At 37.3% G+C, this 12,351-nt stretch overlaps 1 protein-coding gene across 6 annotated transcripts in view; it reads right to left on the bottom strand.

The window, feature by feature from the left end:
• The window catches only part of LOC106869585 (glucoside xylosyltransferase 1), a 226,839-nt gene that overhangs the window by 53,686 nt on the left and 160,802 nt on the right, over positions 1-12,351 (bottom strand). The gene's annotated exons all lie outside the window — the stretch shown is intronic.

Below are 12,351 nucleotides of genomic sequence, written 5' to 3'. Positions count from 1 at the left end.
AGAGAAAAAGATAACCAGTCAGTAACGCAAGTAAGTCCAGCATGAATGTATAAATGGTATCTGATATCTCTGCACCCGACTACACGAACATCTCTACATCCATCTGCAAAGTATTTCAGCTTTTTATGAATAGATGGATATGACAGACAACATTTCACAAACTCAGTGTTCTTGTATCTTGCGTTAGAGTACATTGCATGAGTCATTAAGCAGGTTTTCACTGAATGGAAGGTAATGTGGTAACTAAGTTTCAATCAAATTTGTTGGCTAATCAATTCACTAAGAGGTGATAAATAAACAGATGCTTCAGCTACTTGTGTATTTTTTCTACTTCAGTTAGAACATAGTACTGAAGAATATTGTACTATGTTGCTTATGTGTCTAGATTATGCAAGAGGTGCTCTAAGGACTGGGGTAAGATGCAGTCATAAACTGTGCTCTTTTCATGTGTTGATAGTACTGAAATTAAAATACAATTAAATTAAATATAATTTGTTATTGCAATGCTGAATTATACATACTGTATTTACTGGTATACAAGAAACATGTTCTTCCTGTTTGTTTTAAATGTCTCAAAACATTGCCTTGTGCCTAATGAGGTTGTATTACAGACTGAGTGTTGTAGGCTAGGAAACCAGGTTAAGTTTGTTTAGGCACAATAATAGTTACTTATAATGTAACATTGAAAATTAGCCAAAATATCAGTCTGTTAACACAAACTTATGCGAAAGTATGTTGGCAGTTATGTGGAGAGGTCGTCCTTCCCCAGCATAGAAAATAGAATATACCCACATGGTAATATATCCAAGAAGGAGACTATAACACAGCATGGAGACAAGAATCAGGCATAGTGGGTAAGGATGCAAGAGTGTGGGAAGAGAATAAGAAATCAATATAAACATGTGTAGAAGTGGTCAGATGTATATAAAGGATGAATGTAGTATGGTGAATAGAAGTGGGGATGGTAAACATAGTGGAAGACAATAAGAATTAGGCATGGATGCTGACCAGGAGTAACACAGAGAACAAAGAGTTGTGACAGGCATAATAGAGATGGTGACATGGTTCTGCTTTCATTTCTTACAGCACCAGAACAAAACAGTAGATAGAAGAGGGGTGAGTGATACAGTGATGAGGGGTAGGGTTAAATTTGCATGTGAGGGAAAGTAAATGATGGTTACAAACAGGAGTAGGGGTGGCCGAAGATAACAGTGAGGAATGCATGTCAATAAGAAGTAGCAGAGTGGACAAACCCAGTTGGTGGGTAGTGAAAAGTTGGGGAAGAAGCAACAGTTGTAGGCTTGGCAGAGACCCAGTTATATGCTCTGACAGTCTCAGTCATGCTGTAGTTGGCAGATGTTTTCAAGCATTAGATCATCTCAGCCCTTTGCTCATTTCGACAACCTAAAATCAGCTTTCACCACCTCCTCCTATCAGGGGCAAAGGGTGTATGTATGCAACACATGCACTGCATGCCTTACTTTTTTTCAGGATAAATAATTTTTGTATAATATAAAATTAACTATTGATAATTTTCACTATCCTCGTGAAATTTTTTCATACTCTTCCATAGATTCCTTCATTTCTTAGTATAAATTATAAGCAACTAATATTTAAGAAGTCTAAATAGAAAAAGATCCTGTTTGTTAAGTGAGAAAAAAATGAAAGAAAGCAGTAAATTAATTGCTTTTCTCTTCTCCTCAAGCAGGGAACATGAAGAGAGAAAAAAACAAAGAAGAGAAAGGCAGAGGAAAACAAATGAGAGAGCAGAGGCAAGCAGATTTTTTTTCTACTTGCTTTTAATAATAGTTAAGAAAAGGGTAATGTTTAAAGTTGTTGTTGCATGTTCCACATCTCCTGTCTCCACATTCTTTTACTAAGAATTTTGATTCATTCCCTGATGTGAATTCTGCTCATATGAGATGGTTTTTAAGATTTTTTGGTTGATGTCTACTATTCTGTAAGGGTTTTTTTTCAATCAGAATGTTCATTTGGGGGCTTTGTAGTAGTATAGGTAAGTTCGAATTTATGGCATAAAAGATGCTGGTTATCCCAGGACTGTGTGTATTAACAAATGGAATCATGTGTTCATTAATTTTTTCCTTAGGTATCCATAGCTGGGTGATGCTCAGTTTCATCGCCTTTTTAATTCCCTCGTTAATTAATCCTAAGGGGTATTTCTGCATTGTGAGGAAGCCTTTGAGCTCATTGAGTTGGATTTCACGTATTTTGGGGTCAGATGCTATGGCACAGATGCGTCTTGCCATGTTGTATGGGATGTTCCTTTTGATGTGATAGATGGCAAGAGTAGAAATTTAAATATTGGTGTGTGTCAGTTTTTTTTGTAAAATATGTCTGTTGTGACTATGGAGTTCTGTATTTTTATGTGGATATCCAGGAATGGTAATGCATTGCAACTGGATTCTGTCATGAATTTGATGGATAGGTGAAGTGTGTTGAGTATATTGTTAAATATATTGAGGTCCGCATTTGATTTGTCCTAAAAGATGAGGCATCAAGGAAGCATTTCCACTTTTTAATGATATATTTCTTGTACTCCTGATCAAAATTATTCTCTTGACTGTGAATGAATCTTGATATTCATTGATTAGTGTTCTGATTTTATTCATTATTGTTTTTCTTGGGGGGTGTCTTGGTTCTTCCTTGTGGTAGGTTTGGTTTGGTAAAATTTCCAATATTTTGTCTTTATAGTAGTCCTTGTCCATGATTACTATCGCCCCTTGCTTATTGGCTTCTTTTAGGATAAATGAGTTGTCATTCTTCAGTGTTAGTAAGGCTTCCTTTTCTTCTTCAAAAAGGTTTTGTTTGCATCTGTAAGTATTTAGGGGAAATTTTTAAATTGTGTCTATGAGGGAACCCGTGGAAGAGGTAGGCCCAGGAAAACCTGGGCTGAGGTGGTGAGGCAAGACCTTCGAACATTGGGCCTCACCAAGGCGATGACTACTGACCGAGACCTTTGGAAATGTGCTGTGCAAGCCAAGTGAGATCGTTGCCAGTGCCCCTGGACTGGCTCTTGTGCGGGCGGCACATAAAAGACTAGCTTCCCATGTTTTACCTTTAACCCTTTCGTTACTAACCCAGCCGTAGCCGGCCGAAAAAATTTTTGGTTCATAAGACTAAGCCGGCCAGAGTACCCATTGTTATATGAATGTAAATTTGAACCCAAATCTCGTTAGTACATTCGTTAAAACACCTGATTTCACTTTGCAAACAGTTGAGTTATTGTCTCCGACATTGTTTGGCGTGATATTTGAACTCAGTGAATTTTGGAAGATTTTTTTCCACATTTTTTGCGGTGTTAATTTTTTCAACTTTGAAGATGGAGAGGAGTTTCATGCTATCAAGCAGTGATTCCAAATTTGAAGGCTTTTCAACAGAAGATATGGAGATATCGAAGAAAAGGATGAATGAGCTACAAAAGCATGTGGGGAACGATAATGAATTGGATATTTCTGTATCCGAAACCGAAAGCAGCAACGGCGACAGCGACAGCGAGGATGATTTTACACCAGAATGGAGTAAAGATTTTTAAAATATTTTTATTAACAATTTTTCTGAGGAGACAGGGTCTAGGAAGCGAAACCTTTAGACTTCTTTTTCTTATTTTTTCCAACATGCTTGTTTGAAATGATTACTGTGAAAACAAACCGTTACGCAGAATGTAAACAAACCAGAAAAAAAGATAGCTTGTAGTTTCCTGCAACCGTAGATGAAATACGGGCATTTTTGTTATAAATATTATTATGGGTATTAGACAGTTACCCAGAATAACAAATTACTGGAGCAATCAGGAACCTTTTGGCGATGAATATGTTTCCAGTATTATGATGCGAGTACGATTCGTTAAGCTGAACCAATATTTACATGTGAGAGACACTAGCAGTACCCCCGGTACGTGGAGAACCAAGCTTTGATCCCTTATTTAAAATAAGACCCCTCATTGACTGCGTTCAAAATGCATATAAAACATTTTACAAGCCTGAGAGATACTTATCCGTCGATGAGGGCATGGTGGGGTATAAAGGAAGAGTACGCTTCCGACAGTATATGCCAGGAAAGCCCACAAAATGGGGGATCAAAGTTTGGAAAATTTGTGATGCAAATACTGGGTACTGCTGTGGATTTAGCTTTTATACAGGGAAAAGAGACAATAATGTTAGTCAGCATGGCCTAGGGTATGATGTGGTCTGGAATTTATCACGTTTATACCATAACAAGGGTGGTCAAACTAAAGCGTTTGACCCGGTGACAAAAATTTAAAAATATTAGTCTGATAGGTGTAAAACAACTCGCTGGGAACGAATATGAAGAAAAAAATGCGCACTCGCGAAAGGAGTGGGTGGGAGAGGGCTCGGAACATTCACATCATGAATGTTCTGAGACACCTCACCGGAGTCAAGAAACAAAAGAAAAATAGTGTAATAGATGTAAAACGACTTGCTCTGAAAGAATATCAAGAACACACACACACACACACATATATAACATTAGTCTAAATTCATGATTATTTTAGAATTTAATTGAAACTCATGAGGGGTGTATTTTGGTCAGAAATATAGTAACGAAAGGGATAAGTTGGAGGTGGCGGTTGAAATGTTCAATATCAGATTCAGTTCAATGAGATTAGGGGTGGGTGTAGGGGTAAACTTGAAACCTTTTAATAGAAGGTTCGTCTCATTCTTGAGGTGACAAATTTATGATTTTCAGGTTTATGTTTTGTGTGTTCATTAAAATTTTGTTTTGTGTCAGATTTGGTGTGAGATTGTGGTATTTTCTCTCTAAAAAAGGTATTGAGTTACTGTGTCTCTATTTTCTGATTTTGTGGTACTGGTTCCCATGTAGGTGGGGGAGGTTCATGTTTTTTGCATGAATTCCATAGTCCATAGGTTCTGTTTTCTTCCCATTTTCCATGTTTTTTGGGCCATTCAAGATATATGGGATTTTTGAGTTACCATAGTGGTTATTCATATTATGGTTTCTGTGTTGTCCATAGTCTTTTTGTCTTTCTTCCCATGTATTCATCCACCTAGGGTACATAATATTATGGGTTGGTGTTTGTCTATCTGTTATTTGTCTTTCATGTCTTCTTTCCCATGTATTTGTCCATTTATTTGATATTATTGTCCATGTATTTGATATTAAGAGTTGATGGTTGTCTTCTATATTTCATGTGTTGGCTTATTGCAGTGTTATGTATTACAGAATATGGGTTTCTAGTTTGCATCTGGTGTGAGATGCAGGTCATTTCTGCGTATGTTCTAGGGTAACCAGAGGTTCGATACCTTAGTCTGGTTCCTCTGGGGTTGGTGACTATGCTTGTTTTCGATTTCCTCGTATTTTTTGTTGTGGTGGTTTTGTTTTCATAATGGGTTTTTCTCCATAGTTTTTTTCCATAGTTAGTGAACCATTCTTGTTGTTTTTCCCACATTTTTATGGATTTTTCTTCTTCCCACTTTGTGTCATAAATGTTGCAATTTGTTGGCGATTTCAGTAAACATAACTGCATCAATTGTTTTTACTCTTTCTTCGTGTTGTATTTTTCATAATTGGAGAAGAGATATTTCTGCTCTAGTTGGCATAAAGCTAAGTTTGCACGTATCGTTGTCTCTTCCAGTGATTCACTTCTTATTTCTTTAATAAGAAATTTTTCTTGGAAGGGTTGGGTTTTCTTTGATTTCCCAATTCTGGTAGGTGTTGGCCATATTGTTACACTGAATGCTTTTCCAATATGCATGATTTCGTTAATTAAGTAGTTTTTTCCAGAGTTATGGTTTCAAGTGATTTTCTTGTCGTCTATCAATTCTTGCTATTTTTTTGTTGTTCGTTTCTGTTGTTAGAGCTGCTAGCATATGAGTATTATTCACAGTCTTATCTGTATTGACGAAGACTGTGTCCAGTTTTGATGTGAGTAAGTTCAACTTACAAGATATTTCTGTGAGGAGTTCTTCTGTGTTTTTGGTGTCTCTCAGCTGGGAGCTTGATGCTGATACATTCATTCTGATGTCTAGTACATCTAAGTAGATATGTATAGAGTATTAGAAGTTCTATACAGATATTGAATATTGAAAAATGAGGAGGTTGCTAAAATTTTGGAAAAAGAATTTTTTTATTTAGTCATAACAATAAGTGCTTTCGTTGGTCTTCAAACTTGTCAAATAAAATAGTGAATGTGCAAACAGCTTGTTCATTTATATAAATCAGGTTTCTTTTTGTTTTGTTTAGAAGAGGTGAACATTATTTTTGCTTTTTGGGTGGTTTTTTGGGTGCGGTTCCAGGACAATGGAGATAGATAGATCCATAGTCAGATAAATAGCTAGATAGATAGATGGGAAGAGAGAGGGAGGGGGAGGGATTTCTTTTCAATTTAGAATGTTTTTTTTACCATTTATTTACTTATTTATTTAGTTTTTTTTACCATTGTATAGTTACTGGCATGAGACATGAGCTCAAGGATGGTGACCTCTTTTAGGATGTGGAAAATAATGAAAAAGGAGGGGTGCAGTCATCACTAAAAGTATTTTTTTCTTAAGGTACCAAAAAGGAAGATAAGAAGTTCTACGAAAAATTAATTATATATATATATATATATATATATATATATATATATATATATATATATATATATATATATATATACACATATATATATATATATATATATATATACATATATATATATATATATACATATATATATATATAAATACATATATATATATACATATATATATATATAAATACATATATATATATACATATATATATATATATATATACATATATATATATATACATAATCGCCTGACTGGCCTTCGTGCGGGTGACACGTAAAAGCACCTACTACACTCTCTGAGTGGTTGGCGTTAGGAAGGGCATCCAGCTGTAGAAACTCTGCCAAATCAGACTGGAGCCTGGTGTTGCCATCCGGTTTCACCAGTCCTCAGTCAAATCGTCCAACCCATGCTAGCATGGAAAGCGGACGTTAAACGATGATGATGATGATGATGATGATATATATATATACATATATATACATACATATATATATATATATATATATATATATATATATATATATATACATATATATATATATATATATATATATATACATATATATATATATATATATATATACATATATATATATATATATATATATATATATATATATATATATATATATATATATATATATATACATATATATATACATATATCATCATCATCATCGTTTAACGTCCGCTTTCCATGCTAGCATGGGTTGGACGACTTGACTGAGGACTGGTGAAACCGGATGGCAACACCAGGCTCCAATCTAAATTTGGCAGAATTTCTACAGCTGGATGCCCTTCCTAACGCCAACCACTCAGAGAGTGTAGTAGGTGCTTTTACGTGTCACCTGCACGAAGGCCAGTCAGGCAATACTGGCAACGGCCACGCTCGAAATGGTGTCTTTTATGTGCCACCCGCACAAGCCAGTCCAGGGGCACTGGCAACGATCTCGTTCGAAAATCCTACGGAAGCCAGTCAGGTGGTACTGGCAACGGCCACGCTCAAAGTGGTGCATCTTATGTGCCACCCGCACAAGAGCCAGTCCAGGGGCACTGGCAACGATCTTACTTGGCTTGCCGGGTCTTCTCACGCACAGCACATTTCCAAAGGTCTCGGTCAGTAGTCATCGCCTCGGTGAGGCCCAATGTACGAAGGTCTTGCCTCACCACCTCAGCCCAGATCTTCCTGGGCCTACCTCTTCCACGGGTTCCCTCAACTGTTAGGGAGTGGCACTTTTTCACGCAGCTATCCTCATCCATTCTCACCACATGTCTATACCAGCTCAATCGTCTCTCTTGCACACCACAACTGATGCTTCTAATGTTCAGCTTTTCTCTCAAGATACTTACACTCTGACGGGTATTCACATTGACATTACACATCCAACGGAGCATACTGGCTTCATTCCTTGCGAGCTTACGTATGTCCTCAGCAGTTACAGCCCATGTTTCACTGCCATGTAGCATGGCTGTTCGTACACATGCGTCATACAGTCTGCCTTTTACTCTGAGTGAGAGTCCCTTTGTCGCCAGCAGGGGTAAGAGCTCTCTAAACTTTGCCCAGGCTATTCTAATTCTAGCAGCTACACTTTCAGCGCACCCACCCCCACTACTAACTTGGTCACCCAGATAGCGGAAGCTATCGACTACCTCTAGTTTTTCACCGTGGAATGAGATAGAAGTTGTTTCCTGTTTGTTTACAGTCTTTATTGCACCTGAACATCTGCCACAAACAAAAACTATCTTCCTAGTTAACCTGCCTTTGATGTTGCTGGACCTCTTATGTGTCCATAGCTTGCACCGGGTACATCTTATAGAGTTACTACCTACTCCTTTTCTACATACTGAGCAGGGCCATCTACCTGAAGGGGTTTGTGTTTTATCTACCTTCCTACTTATTAGGATTTTGGTTTTAGCTAGGTTGACTCTAAGGCCCTTCAATTCTAGACCTTGCTTCCACACCTGAAACTTCTCCTCTAGTTCTGATAGTGACTCCGCAATTAGGGCAAGGTCATCAGCATAGAGGAGCTCCCAGGGGCAACCTGTCTTGAACTCCTCTGTGATTGCTTGGAGGACTATGATAAATAAGAGGGGGCTGAGGGCGGAACCTTGGTGGACCCCTACCTCTACCCGGAATTCATTGCTGTACTCATTTCCAGCCCTCACCTTACTGGCAGCATCTCTGTACATGGCTCGCACAGCTCTCACTAACCATTCTTCTATCCCAAGTTTCCTCATTGACCACCAGATAAGGGATCGGGGGACCCTGTCAAAGGCTTTCTCCATGTCAACAAAAGCCAGGTACAGAGGTTTATCCTTGGCTAGGTATTTCTCCTGCAGCTGTCTTACTAGAAATAAGGCATCAGTAGTGCTTTTACCTGGCACAAACCCAAACTGCATCTCATCTAAATTGATTCGCTCCCTAATTAGTTGGGCTATGACCCTCTCTGTAACTTTCATAACCTGATCTAACAGCTTGATGCCTCTGTAATTATTTGTATCTAAAGCGTCACCTTTACCTTTGTAGCAGTTGACTATGATGTTGCTACACCAGTCATTGGGTATGACTCCTTCGTGTATCACCTGGTTTGTAATACGGGTGACTAGGCTATAGCCAACACTGCCAGATATTTTGAGCATCTCTGCAGTGATTCCTGATGGGCCAGGGGCTTTCCCGGTCTTCATACTCTTAATTGCTTTATCTACCCTGGTACTATCAACTCGGATAGCTGGTCCCTCTATTGGGTCGACATACGGCAGGCTCTCTTCCTCCCATTCATTCTCTTTATTAAGCAATCTATCGTAGTGGCATCTCCAGACCTCTTTCTTTGCATCCTCATTTAGTGCAAGCGTACCATCATCCACGCGAACACATTTCTCTCCTATGACATCACTATTCTCTCTCCTACACTGTCTTGCAACACGAAATACCTCGAGTCTTTGGTCCTCAAGGTGCAGAACATTGGCAAATCTTTTCTTATCTGCTTCCCCTCTGGCTAAATAAACCTGTCACCTAGCCTCCCTTCTGGCACATTGGTACAATTCCCTGCTACCACCGTTCTTCCAGTCCTTCCAAGCCTGTTTCTTTTGTCTAATAGCCCTGTCTACCTCCTTGTTACACCACCACGTTACTCTGGGTCGAGAGGGGACCTTACACCACCCACAGATCTGGTCAGTGGCTTTCATTAGGTTGTCCCGCAGAAATCTCCAATTGTCTTCCACGTTGCTATATCCCCTTCTATTTCATTAAATGCTTCAAGTAACTTGTCTCTAAGTCTCTGTCCATTTGCAGGGTCTTTATATATATATATATATATCTATATCTATATATATATACATATATATATATACATATATATATACATATATATATACATATATACATATATATATACATATATATATACATATATACATATATATATATACATATATATATATACATATATATATATACATATATATATATATATATATATATATATATATATATATATATATATATATATATATAAATATATATACACATATATATATATATATACTAGCAATATAACCCGACGTTGTCCGGGTGTGACTTACTACGCCATCTACGATAAGTCTTGTATGGTGAAAATCAACTAAAAAAGAAACCCTTACAACGAAAAAACCCTTATGAAGTAAATATGTTCATAATTCAAAAGACGATGAAATTAATAGGGAAAGTCTGAAAGCTGTTTTGAGTAAAATTATTAAGCGTACGTAAATTTCATCCGTCTAATTGGCTATAGAAATGCTTGTGCAAAACAACTTTTTGCGCTGCCCTGATTATACATAGCAGGGTAATCCCTTTTTGCAGGAGCTAGGACGGCAATTTGTGATGAAGCAATTGCTGGTGATCTGTTGCTACACAGTTCTGCCAGAATTCTATCAGATTGGGCAGTAGATGTTGATGCACCATTTTGCATTATGTTGAAAGAAGCTTCTGGAATGTGGTGAATTGCTGCAGTCTGTTGCCGTCATTTTAAACCGGTTGCTTTCTTTCCCCAGCAAACTCTCTTCTTTGGAGGCATAATCTATGTATATATTAAACAGAACAACAAAAGTTATAATAGATGGCAGGGTCGGTACTTTTCACGTATCTGTAATTTTTCACATTAACACCCGCACGATTACCCAACCCTAATACTAACCCTAACATTAACCCTAAACCCTAACCCTAACCCTAAAACCCTAACCCTGACCCTAAAACCGTAACACTAATCCTAACCCTAACCGTAACCCTAACCCTAAACCCTAACCCTGACCCTAAAACCCTAACCCTAACACCCTAGTGAAAATCGTGGTATATTTACAAAACATTGATGAACATGAGTTATATTTTACTGAATGATTGTGTACTTGCACGTGTATGCGTTTGAGAGAGCGAGAGAAGAAGAGGTACAGAGAGGGGGAGAAAGGAATAGAGGTAGTTAAAAGTTTTCTTATGACGGCTTCTCTTCACTGCCTATTACTTCATTAGAAATCTATGGATGCACATACGCACATAATAGAGAAAAATGAAACAAATATGGATGACTTGCTCCGAAACACCACCAAGTGGGGAACACTTCTCAAAAATAACCTGCAGTTGTTTCCTTCAAGATTCCTACATGCTCGAAATGTACATACATCAAGGTATTTTTGTAGAAAAAAATTCATAAGGGAAATTTCTATTGTTTTACACTCTGGCTTCTTGATAAAATTCTTGTAAAAGAGTTTTATCCCTTTTTGAATTTATTAATCAAATATATACACGGAATATATTCAATGCGGAATTGTTTTATTCCTGTCTCAACGCATGTGCCAAGACAACCCAGTTGTATTTCTCGCTTCTTTGCTGAAGATGTATACAGATAAACTTCATTCCCTTTGCTTTACGGAAGGTGTTCGTTTTTGGTAAGGTGAGAATTCTGTTTATTTGTATATGTTTTTCATAAACAATACTATGCTGACGAGCGGAGTCTAGATTCATTCTAGTAATCGCGAAATCGGCCGATTCATAGTTGAGTTATTTCGCATTCGGTACTAAAAAAATGTGTTGTTTTATTTTGAGAAGTCCAGTGTGTGGCATTATTATTCTGTAGTAATGCCCCTTATATAAATATAAACGTATAATTATATTCTTGGGAATAGAAATTTCCCTTATGAATTTTTTTACACTCTGGCTTCTTGATAAAATTCTTGTAAAAGAGTTTTATCCCTTTTTGAATTTATTAATCATATATATATACACATGTATGTGCGCGCATGCGTGCGTGTGTATGTATGTGTGCCTGTGAGATCATATGTTCAGAAATATGTGTGTGTGTGTGTCTGTGTGCGTGCCTGTGAGCTCATGTGTTTGGAAATACATGTGTGTGCATTAAGCAAGAATCTGGAAATATGCAGTGACGGAAAATTCAAAATCTTTCCCTTTTATAAATGTTCACGGTATGACACACAATACCAAAAAGCAATGGAGTTACACTTCATCAAAAAATTATGTCCAAAATTGAATGTTTGAAAGAAAAGCGGAGAACTTGCATTTTTGATTCTAAATGTAGCTCCAATATTGCAAACATGATACTCATCTCTATAAATATTTAGGTATAAATACTTGGCATTGCCTAGGTTAAAGAGAATAATGAAATTTAGAAACACCATCTAGATTACGTAGATCTCAACTGCTAGTAGCTGAGATACCAACTTTCTACATTAATAACTCTCCAGCCCATGCCAGCATGGAACATAGACGTTAAGTAAAATGTTAAAAGAA

This window comes from Octopus bimaculoides, chromosome 11 (assembly GCF_046866305.1).
Source record: "Octopus bimaculoides isolate indiv1 chromosome 11, ASM4686630v1, whole genome shotgun sequence".
Classification (NCBI taxonomy): Eukaryota; Metazoa; Mollusca; class Cephalopoda; order Octopoda; family Octopodidae; genus Octopus; species Octopus bimaculoides.
This window is presented reverse-complemented; position numbering and strand designations above follow the sequence as displayed.